The sequence below is a fragment of the Dama dama genome, chromosome 21 (assembly GCF_033118175.1).
Source record: "Dama dama isolate Ldn47 chromosome 21, ASM3311817v1, whole genome shotgun sequence".
NCBI classification, from domain to species: domain Eukaryota; kingdom Metazoa; phylum Chordata; class Mammalia; order Artiodactyla; family Cervidae; genus Dama; species Dama dama.
Window position 1 is genome coordinate 13,322,164 of NC_083701.1, and position 9,787 is coordinate 13,331,950.

At 51.8% G+C, this 9,787-nt stretch overlaps 1 non-coding gene across 1 annotated transcript; it reads left to right on the plus strand.

The window, feature by feature from the left end:
- The first annotated feature begins 5,955 nt into the window (after positions 1 to 5,955).
- TRNAG-CCC (transfer RNA glycine (anticodon CCC)) lies at positions 5,956 to 6,028 on the plus strand. Its single transcript has one exon. It is a non-coding gene; the product is annotated as a tRNA-Gly (tRNA).
- The last annotated feature ends 3,759 nt before the right edge of the window (positions 6,029 to 9,787 follow it).

Below are 9,787 nucleotides of genomic sequence, written 5' to 3' on the forward strand. Positions count from 1 at the left end.
TCTAATGCCTATAGCATGTGTCAAGTTCATCAATTAGGGTGGAAGCTAATGAACACTTCTGAGAGTCTCCTGGGCTTCAGATGGTACACAGGATGAGCTGTGAAGACCACTAGAGTCGGTGATCATATTATTCCTTCTGACACAGATCAGAGAGGGTAAACTTTCTACCTTCACTCTGCGAGTAAGCAGAGAATCCAGCATTCAAATCCAGCCAGTCCTACCCAACTCCAAAAGGCACGCTCTTTTCAAAGGGCCCCACTGGGGACGGTCATACACAACCTGCTGCCGATGGGGAACCACCCCCCACCTCCAACCAGGAGAGTCAGAACTTGCCGCGAGGCCACCACTAAACCATCCATCGCAAGGGTCACTTTACTGTTTCTTTTATATTTTACCATTCAGTTCAGTTCAGTCACTCAGTCATGTCTGACTCTTCCCAACCCCATGGACTACAGCACACCAGGCCTCCCTGTCCATCACCAACTCCCAGAGTTTACTCAAACTCATGTCCATTGAGTCGGTGATGCCATCCAACCATCTCATCCTCTGTCGTCCCCTTCTCCTCCCACCTTCAATCTTTCCCAGAATCAGGGTCTTTTCAAATGAGTCAGCTCTTCGCATCAGGTGGCCAAAGTACTGGAATTTCAGCTTCAACATCAGTCCCTCCAATGAACACTCAGGACTGATCTCCTTTAGGATGGACTGGTTGGATCTCTTTGCAGTCCAAGGGACTCTCAAGAGTCTTCTCCAACACCACAGTTCAAAAGCATCAATTCTCCAGCGCTCAGCTTTCTTCACAGTCCAACTCTCACATCCATACATGACCACTGGAAAAACCATAGCCTTGACTAGACGGACTTTTGTTGGCAAAGTATTGTCTCTGCCCAACTCAATTCCGGTGGCACTGCCCGCCCCGGATGCGGGCCAATACGAGCTGGGCTTTGATAGCAGAGATGAAAGGAAAGGGCTGCAGCGTGCAGAGGGCTGAACAAATGTCAGCTGCTTTCATCAGGAAAACCCCAAATTACCCACTCTCACACACAGTCTTTCATCTCCTACTGGGCAAGCAGAGGCTGCTTATTAGAAAAGCTGCCTTGTCCACAACCTCCCTTGTGGGGGATCGGGTTGAGGGGCAAATGCCAGCGTCACCCTCAAAATCGCTGCATCCTGAGAAGCACTCTGCGGGGCAGCCGGGCTGTTGGAAACTCAGGCTCCCCTCTGCCCTGGGCCACAGGGTGCTGACACAGGGCCCAGAGAGGAGGCCTGTCTGGGCTAGCCGTCACCGCTGCGTGGGGCAGGTGCTGTCCCCAGGGACAGACGGCCGCCCCTGGGGCCAGTCAGGCCACCACGCCTCCCACACACACAGCCCACAGCCCCAGGAAACGGAGGTCTGGTCCCACGAATAGAAATGCGCAGGAGGGCCGGCCTGCCCCTCTTTCTCCCTTCTTTATTTCTCTCCCTCTTCTCCAGCAAAGGCAGCAACTGAGCATTCCACATCAAAGATTCCTGTGGCCGAAGGGGCCACTTGAGGTCATCATCAACATTGCGCCGCCCCCCGCAGCAAGACAAGCCCGTCCAGGAGCTGCCGCAGGAGGCAGCCCGAGTCCCTGATCGAGGATCTTTAAGGAGTGGCTGCAGGCCTCCTTTGTGGCTACCAGTCTCCCCTTTCTGGACCACAGGGCTCACTCCATTTGACAGTCCTCTTTTCTTCAAATATTTCTGTCCCACCGTGACTGTGAGCGTGTCAGGCCAGGGAGCCTGTTTGAATCTCTGCATCTTCAGGACTTGGCATAAGGCCAGGTCCAGAGGGGCTGCTGAGTAAAAGGGGGTGGGTGGGAGGATAAGCAGAGGGAAGGATGGGGGTACAGGCAGCAAACGGTAAGACAGAGAAGAGGGCCACAGGACGCACCCACTGAGGCCTGAGAGCATCATGAACTCTGGGGCCAAAAGGGACATGAATACTAAGACTCCAACACCCCGTGCGACCTTGCCGAGGTCACGTGGCCAAGGCTGAGCAAATCCACAGGAACACCCAGGGCCCCTGGGCAGCCTCAGTCAGCAAGGAGAGACGGCCAGCCATCCTGCTGGTGAAGCCGGGGTGACCCTCACGCTCCCCTGACTTGTGCGTGGAGAGACACCGCCACTGCCTCCACCAAGTCAAGCTTCCTGCTCCTAAAAGCCTGATAGAATTGATAGAATCTGGGCAGAAGAAATGCAGGTCTCCCGCCACCGTTACAACATCAGCCCGAGGTGACAGGCTGACAACGGCCCACCAGGAACGGCAGTCCTGCCTCTGCCTTCTTCAGGGTGAGAGGGGATGGGAGCAGAGTCCTCCGATCTTCCTCCAACCTGTCTCCCTGCAATAACTCCCGCTATGAAAGGAAAAGCGGCCCAGATCCAGGGACCGGAGGAAACCGTCCACCTCCATCACACCTCAGAGATAGTGCAGCTTTGGTTCCAGATCACGGAAATAAAGCGGCATGGCAACAAAGTGGGTCCCGTGAATTTTTTTGGTTTCTCAGTGCACATAAAAGTTATCCTGTGTATTAGGGCATATTTATGGAACCTAGAAAACCAGCCCTGATGAACCTATCCACAGGGCAGCAACAGAGATGCAGATGTAGAGACCGAACTTGTGGACACTGGTGGGGAAGGAGAGGGTGGTACAAACCTCGAGATTAGCACTGACAAATATCCAGTACCGTGTGTAAAACAGATAGCTGGTAGGATGCCGCGGTGTGGCGCGGAGAGCTCAGCTCGCTGCTCTGTGATGACCTGTCGGGGGCGGGGATGGGGGTGAGAGCGAGACGCCAGAGGAAGGGGACACGTTTATACTTAGAGGTGAGTCACGCCATTGAACACCGGAAATTAAAACAACATTGTAAAGCAATCATCCTCTAATTGAAAAATAAATTTAAAGAAACCTTTTTAAAAAGTTATGTTTACACCGTGGTGAATGTAGCCTGCCTATTAAGCATCCAACAGCATTATTTCCAATGTACATACCTTAATTTAAAAATATAAAACCAAGCGATTACAACACTAACCACCAAAGATCACACATCATCGTAACAAATACAATAGCAATGAAAAAGTTTGAAATATTTCAAGAACTACCAAAACGTGACATAAAGACACAAAGTGAGAAAATGCTGTTGGAAAAATGGCACCAACAGACTTGCTCGACGCAGGTTGCCTCAGACCTTCTATTTGTAAACGACGCAACACCTACAAAGTGCAATGGAACGAGGCACGCCTGTACAGACAGACCAGCTCACAACTATTTCCTGACGACCTACGGTGCTTTCAGAGCACAGACAAAGGACAAATCTCAAATCTAACTCCTGGACCAAGCCCACAGTTGAGATCCCTGACTGCCTATGCGGCTCATTCATTGAATTGTTCGTGCAACAAATCACTGCCGAGTGCCAGCCATGCTACAGCCAACAGTGCTACAGTTTGGAGTTTACGTCTGTCCTCTGCTGAATGTGCAAGAAGCTTGAACTTGACTCAGAGTGACCATTCCCATCACTCGCGTCCATATGATGTTTTCCATGCTCAGAGCACTTACCCTGCACGGATGACCCAGGAAGGATGAGGTGGGTGTTCTTACGATCTCCCATTGCATGTTCAGGGAAACAGAGGTCCTGAGAGTTTGACAGACACAACCATGATCACAAAGCAGAACCATGACTCAAACCCCCATCTTCTGTCTCCTCCGGCTACAAATCTTTGCCTCCCTGTAAGACATGTGAGGAGTCCGTGTTAGAAAAAGACCGCTGTAGATGAGTGGCCAGAGTGGGCTGGACCTCAAAGGACCCATGGGAAGAAAAGAGCAGGCATCTCACAAATGGACCTAGAACTGATATCCTCAGAGTCAGCACAGTCATCCACAGAGCTTAGTATCTAAAATAAACACCACAACACAAAAGTCTCTCTGTGTTGCAGGCAAGGAGTATAGAAGAATGGTCAGAGGCAGGTCAGAGGCAGACAAGCTCTGGCTCGCTTGTGTCTGGGTCACTATAAACGGAGTGCCCCAGACGAGCCTCTACTTTCTTATCTGGAAAATGGGAATACAAGGGCCCAACCCTACGCTATGGAACTCAGTGAATCCGGTGTCAGACACACCTGATTTGGCATGAATCGAGTGTCCTACATTTCCTCTTTTTACTACCTAAGAGGACCGTCAATGCTACCATGTTTGTTTGTCTGAACTGAGGTGAAACCCACATGAAGTAAAATTAATTGTTTTAAAGTATATAATTCAGGGGTGTTTGGTACATTTTGCAATCTCATACAATCATCACCTTTAGTTCCAAAACATTTTCATTGCCCTAAAATAAAACTTGACACCCACTAAGTTATTCCCCATTGTCTCCTACCCCTAGTCATCACCATCTGCATTCTGTCTTTATGGATCTACCTACTCTGGGTATTTCATATAACTGGAATCACATAAGATATGACCCTCTGTGTCTGGCTTCTTTTACCTAGCATTATGTTTTCCAAGTTCATCCATGTTGTAGCTCTCCTTATGGCTGAATTAGATTTAATTGTGCGTCCATATGCATGTATATAGATAGGCAATGGACTATATATTCATATATATATATATATTCCATTGTGCGTGTGCGTGTATATATAGATGTATACACACACACATTTATACATTCATTTCATCCACTGATGGACATTTGCGTTGCTTCCACCTTCTGCTGTGAACAGTGCTGCTATAAACATTCGGGTGCGGTTTTTTGCGTGGGCACATGTTTTCAACTCCCTGGGGTAATACCTAAGAATGGAATTGCTGGGCCATATGGTAACTCTATGTTTCACTTAACTGTCTTCCACAATGGCTGCGCAATTTTACATCCACACCAGCAACACACAAGGGTTCCAATTTCTCCATATCCTCACCAACGTTTGTTTGTTGCTCTTGTTTATCAAAGCCATCCTGGGAGGTATTAAGAAGGCTTTGCTTTGCATTTCTCTCATTTCCTGTGCTTTCTGGTCATCTGCAAATCTCCGGAGAACTATCTATTCAAGTCCTTTGCTCCTTTTTAACTTGGGTTCTTAATCTTTGCGGTTGAGTCTTCGGTTGTCTTTGACCAAAGGAGAAGCCAACTCCTAAGCTGCCCCAGGACTAGAGATTTGGTGGGGATGGGCCCCACAGACAGGCAGGGAGGACGCAGCTGCTGGAGGCTCTGGAGAAGACCCCAGGAGAGCAGAGACATGGCTAAAACGGCCTGGGGAGCAGGACCTTGGAGGAAGTATTAGAGAAGGACAAGAGAAGGAAGCCTGGGAATGGCTTATGCCGTTTCGGGGCTTATTCTACTTGGAGAGGCTGAGGAGGTGATTGCAAGGAATCCTGGCCAGCTGGTTCCCATTTCCTCTGCAGAGAAGGAAATGTGCACAGCGGGGAGTGGGTTAGGCCCAGCAGAAGGGAAATGCTTCCGGGCTGCAGAGCTTTGCGAGGCCCCTAAACGGGCAGAGTCTGCTAACACCTGGCACAGAGCAAAGACCACCCACAGGGGAGACAGGACCCACTCAAGCAGCAGTGCCCTGACGCACTCTCTCAAGCCACCAGACCCCGTGGAAACAGTCACGGAAGAGGTGGAAGTGGCCACGGTCACACGTGACCCGGCATTCATCTCAACACTGCGTGGCTTCTAGGTACCAAAGCGCACACATTGGGCCCAGCTGAGTGGACCACGTTTTCTGATCACCCCACGTGTGGAGGGAGCTCTGGCTCACCTGTGAGGTGCTGGGGGAGCAGAAGCAAAGCAGACACTGTGCTTGACCCCAAGGGACCGACATGGAGGCCACTGGGGAAACCTCCAGCTCCAAACCAGCAAAGAACAGGCACTTCACAGAGAGGCCAGCTGGACAAACGTGAGATGAGCCTCCAAGTTAGCAAGAAAGGGAGGAAACGATGTAAGAGGGACCTAAGGGACTTCCCTGGTGGTCCAGTGGCTAAGACTCCGCACTCCCAATGCAGGGGGCCCAGGTTCGATCCCTGGTCAGGAAACTAGATCCCACATGCTGCAACTGAGAGTTCACATGCCACAACTAAAGACCCGGCACGCCACAACTAAAAAAATAAATCCCACATGCCGCAACAAAGATCGAAGATCCCACTTGCTCCAGCTAAGATCAAATAAACAAATTAGTTTAAAAAAAAGAGTGACTCTATATTTGGAGTCAGTGGACCTGGGTTCAATCTTAATACTGCTATTTACAACCTGTTGAATACTGGGAAATTCCTTAACTACTCGGAGCCATCTTTTTCCTCATCTCTCAAAATGGGGATAAACCAGCTTCTCTGGTAATGTGGGGCAAAGGCAGCTCCGGACGGCTGGACCCTCCCCGAGCGCAGCTCTATAAGCCAGGAGAGTGTTGCCTGCATGACTGTGCAGCCTCTCCCTGGGTTCACTCGGCCACTTGGCTGCTCCCTGGCCGAGGGATCTCTGGAGCAGGTTACCTAACTCCCCCAAGCCTTGGTATTTTCATCTGTAAAATGGGAATGGTGATAGTAACGTCGATCTTTCAGAGCAGTTCGTTGCAGTGGGTTTCATCAATTGACATGTGTAAAGATGCCTGGGAAGTGCTAAAAAATTTAGCTCTTATGATCACACCCTTCAGTGAGACAGACAATCCTTCTTCCTAAACTGTCTGCTTATGTGTTTAGTACAGATTTCTGAACAGCAAGCTGAGTCCCAGCTCCAAATGCTCCAACTGTGGGATCACAGAATTGAAAAACGGACTCTCCCTTCAAGGCAGTAAAGAGATGGCCCAGGGCCCAAGGCTCACCCCACTGGGGGCGCTCAAATCCAAGTCTCTGCCAAAGGCCGGTCGCAGCCCTGCCCACCCCCATCGGCCAACATCCCGCACTGAGCCGCACCCATTCCTTATCCATCCTGAAACCAGCACCACCCAGGACCTGCGGCGAGGTTCAGTTAAAACAGTTTATAGGAAGGAAAGCTGCACTTTCTGCCTTCGCCTGAGATAAGAGGAATCTGAGACCTGGAAGGAGCCAGGACGTCCCCTGCAGCCCTGACCTCCAGTCACACCAGACACACTCGATTTCCCAGACCAGGACGAGCAGGACGGGCCGCAGATACAGCTGGGCTGGCCTCGGTTCTGGGGCTGTACCCTCGGGCGATTTCCTTAACCTCCCTGGGTGGGCCTCAGTCTCTCGTCTGTAAAACAGAGACTATGCGGGGATTGTAGGGATGACAACAAATATGGAGTCCCAGGCAGGGCCCTTATATATACTTACATATTGTATTTACTTATATACACAATACTTTGGCCACCTGATGCAAAGAGCAGACTCACTGGGAAAAGACTCTGATGCTGGGAAAGACTGAGGGCAAGAGGAGAAGGGGGCGACAGAGGAGATGGTTGGGTGGCATCACCGACTCAATCGACACGAGTTTGAGCAAGCTCCGGGAGGTGGTGATGGACAGGGAAGCCTGGCGTGCTGCAGTCCCTGGGGTCGCAAAGAGTGGGACACGACTGACCGACCGAACAATGGCAACAACACAGTAGTGCCCAGCTCACCTGAAGCAGCGCCCGGGTAACCACGTTCATGGTCCACGGCCCCAGGGCTGGCTCTCCACGTTCAGGATCCATGACCCCAGGGCTGGGCTCTGTGGAGCCTCTGCTAGGCCAGCGGGCTAGACTTGGGAGCTGGGAGCATGGCCACAGTGCTCTGCTGTGGGGGTCCGGGGCACTCTGGCAGGAAGCAGCACGCCTGGGGGGGGGTCCCCAATTACAGGTGCACTTGGATCCACTCAACTAACACAGATCCAAAAAAGTAACGTCTGGAACAAAGGACCCCGGCTGTCAACCAGAAGGAGAAGTTCCTTAGAGGAGCTGGGCAGAAGTGGGGACCAGGGAGGGAGGTCAGATGGTTCAGGCCTCCTCTGCGTCCCGCGTGGTAAAGAGCAGGTGGAGAAGCGGGTGGGTGTCCATAGGCCCGGCCTCCCCCAGACCCTCCCAACACAGGTCCTGAGACTGACAAACTATTGGGTAAAGCCCACATCCCCAGCCCTTCCAGAACCATCTTCTGTGGTTTCTTTGTCAGAGATTCTGCAAGCAAGCCTGGCCCACTAATATCTTAACATAGAAATACCTTACAATGACGTCTACTGCCCTCCTCCACAAACACACACACACGAGTTCCTCCCTCCTCCTGGAAGGCTAAGTACAGTGGTTACCAGCACAAGCTCTGGAACCAGACTGCTGCGGCTGGGATACCAATGCAGCCACTTTTTAGCTGTGTGCCTTCAGACACTGTACTCAACCTCTCCGAGCCTCAGTTTTAGTCATCTGTAAAGAGGGGCCAATTATGGCACTATAATCCTAGAATGATGGCAGGAATTAAATCATATAACAGATGAGATCTGCTTCACATTGCCCAGGACTTCAAAAACACTAGATGAACATCAGCTCTGATCAGGAAGTCATTCAATGTTGCTGATCTGACTGGTACGGGCTTCATGGAGTGTCAAGCGACCGAGAAGAGTTAAGAAAAGAGGGAGGGATCAGCTGGTTTCCTACATTCCATCCCATTTCAGGTCAGGATTTCCCACTTACCCACAAAACGGAGCTCCCCATCCTCAGTCTGAAGATCAGGACGCCAAAGCTCAGAGGGGCCCAGACAACAGAGCAGGAAATGGGCTAAGAAACAGGCAAGCTTTCCTAAGCGCCACCCTGCCAAGCACATCCTCATCACTCCACACCATTCACCCACCCCCTGCCGGCCCCCATCCCCCCAATCCTTCTCCCCCCGCCCCCCCGACACCCCTCCACACAGCTGGGACACCCGTACCTGTTCCTCTGACCCCAGTGGAGCAGAGCCGACCTGAAGCTGGACATGATGCGTGGAGCCCTCGGGGCTGAGCGCCCCTGCACCTCCCCGCCCTCCCCCCAGTGAGGAAGACACCCCGCAAACTCTTGCACTGTAGGCACGCAGAGAATCCCGCCCTGGGGGACCACCGTGGCCCCTGCAGGTCTGATGTACCAGCAATCTTCTGTCTGCTTCCAAAATCCTCTGGCCAAACAGCTCCTCAGAATCCTCCACTTCACATGGCTGGTCACTGCCTCAGGAGGGCAGCCCCCGTGTCTCTGCAGGGGCTGCCCACTGCCCGGCTTTCCAACATGCAGGCCTCCCCACTCCCAGGTCCCTATACCTGCCCAGCACACCAGGCCCCCTAGCAGAGCCCTGGTGGTTCTGAAAGGTCCATCCCGCCCGCTGAGCTCATATATGAAAAAAAGTGTCCAGGGGTCACTTTCCAGAGAGCTCCCTCCTTGTAGTAAACATGCATGTGCCAGCTCAGGAAGCCATCCTCCAAGTGTGTGTGCGTGTGTGTGTGTTGGGGGTGTGGCAGTGCGGGGTGGGGGAAGAGTAGCTCTAATACTGCTCCCATTTTGCAGGTGGGGAAACTGAGGCTTGGAGAAATGCTCAGTCTAGGGTCACCTACTCATAAGTAACAACACAGGCCTCCTCACTCTAAGTCACATCATTTTATTAAACACCTTTTATACCATTTTCAAGGGGCTTCCCAGGTGGCTCAAGTGGTAAAGAATCTCCCTGCCAATGCAGGAGACACAAGAGACCCGGGTTCTATCCCTGGGTCAGAAAGATCCCCTAGAGTAGGATATGGCAACCCACTCCAGTATTCTTGCCTGGAAAATCCCACGGACAGAGGACCTTGGCAGGCTACAGTTAGTTCACGGGGTCGCAAAGAGTCGAACACAACTGAGCGCGCGCGCGCACACA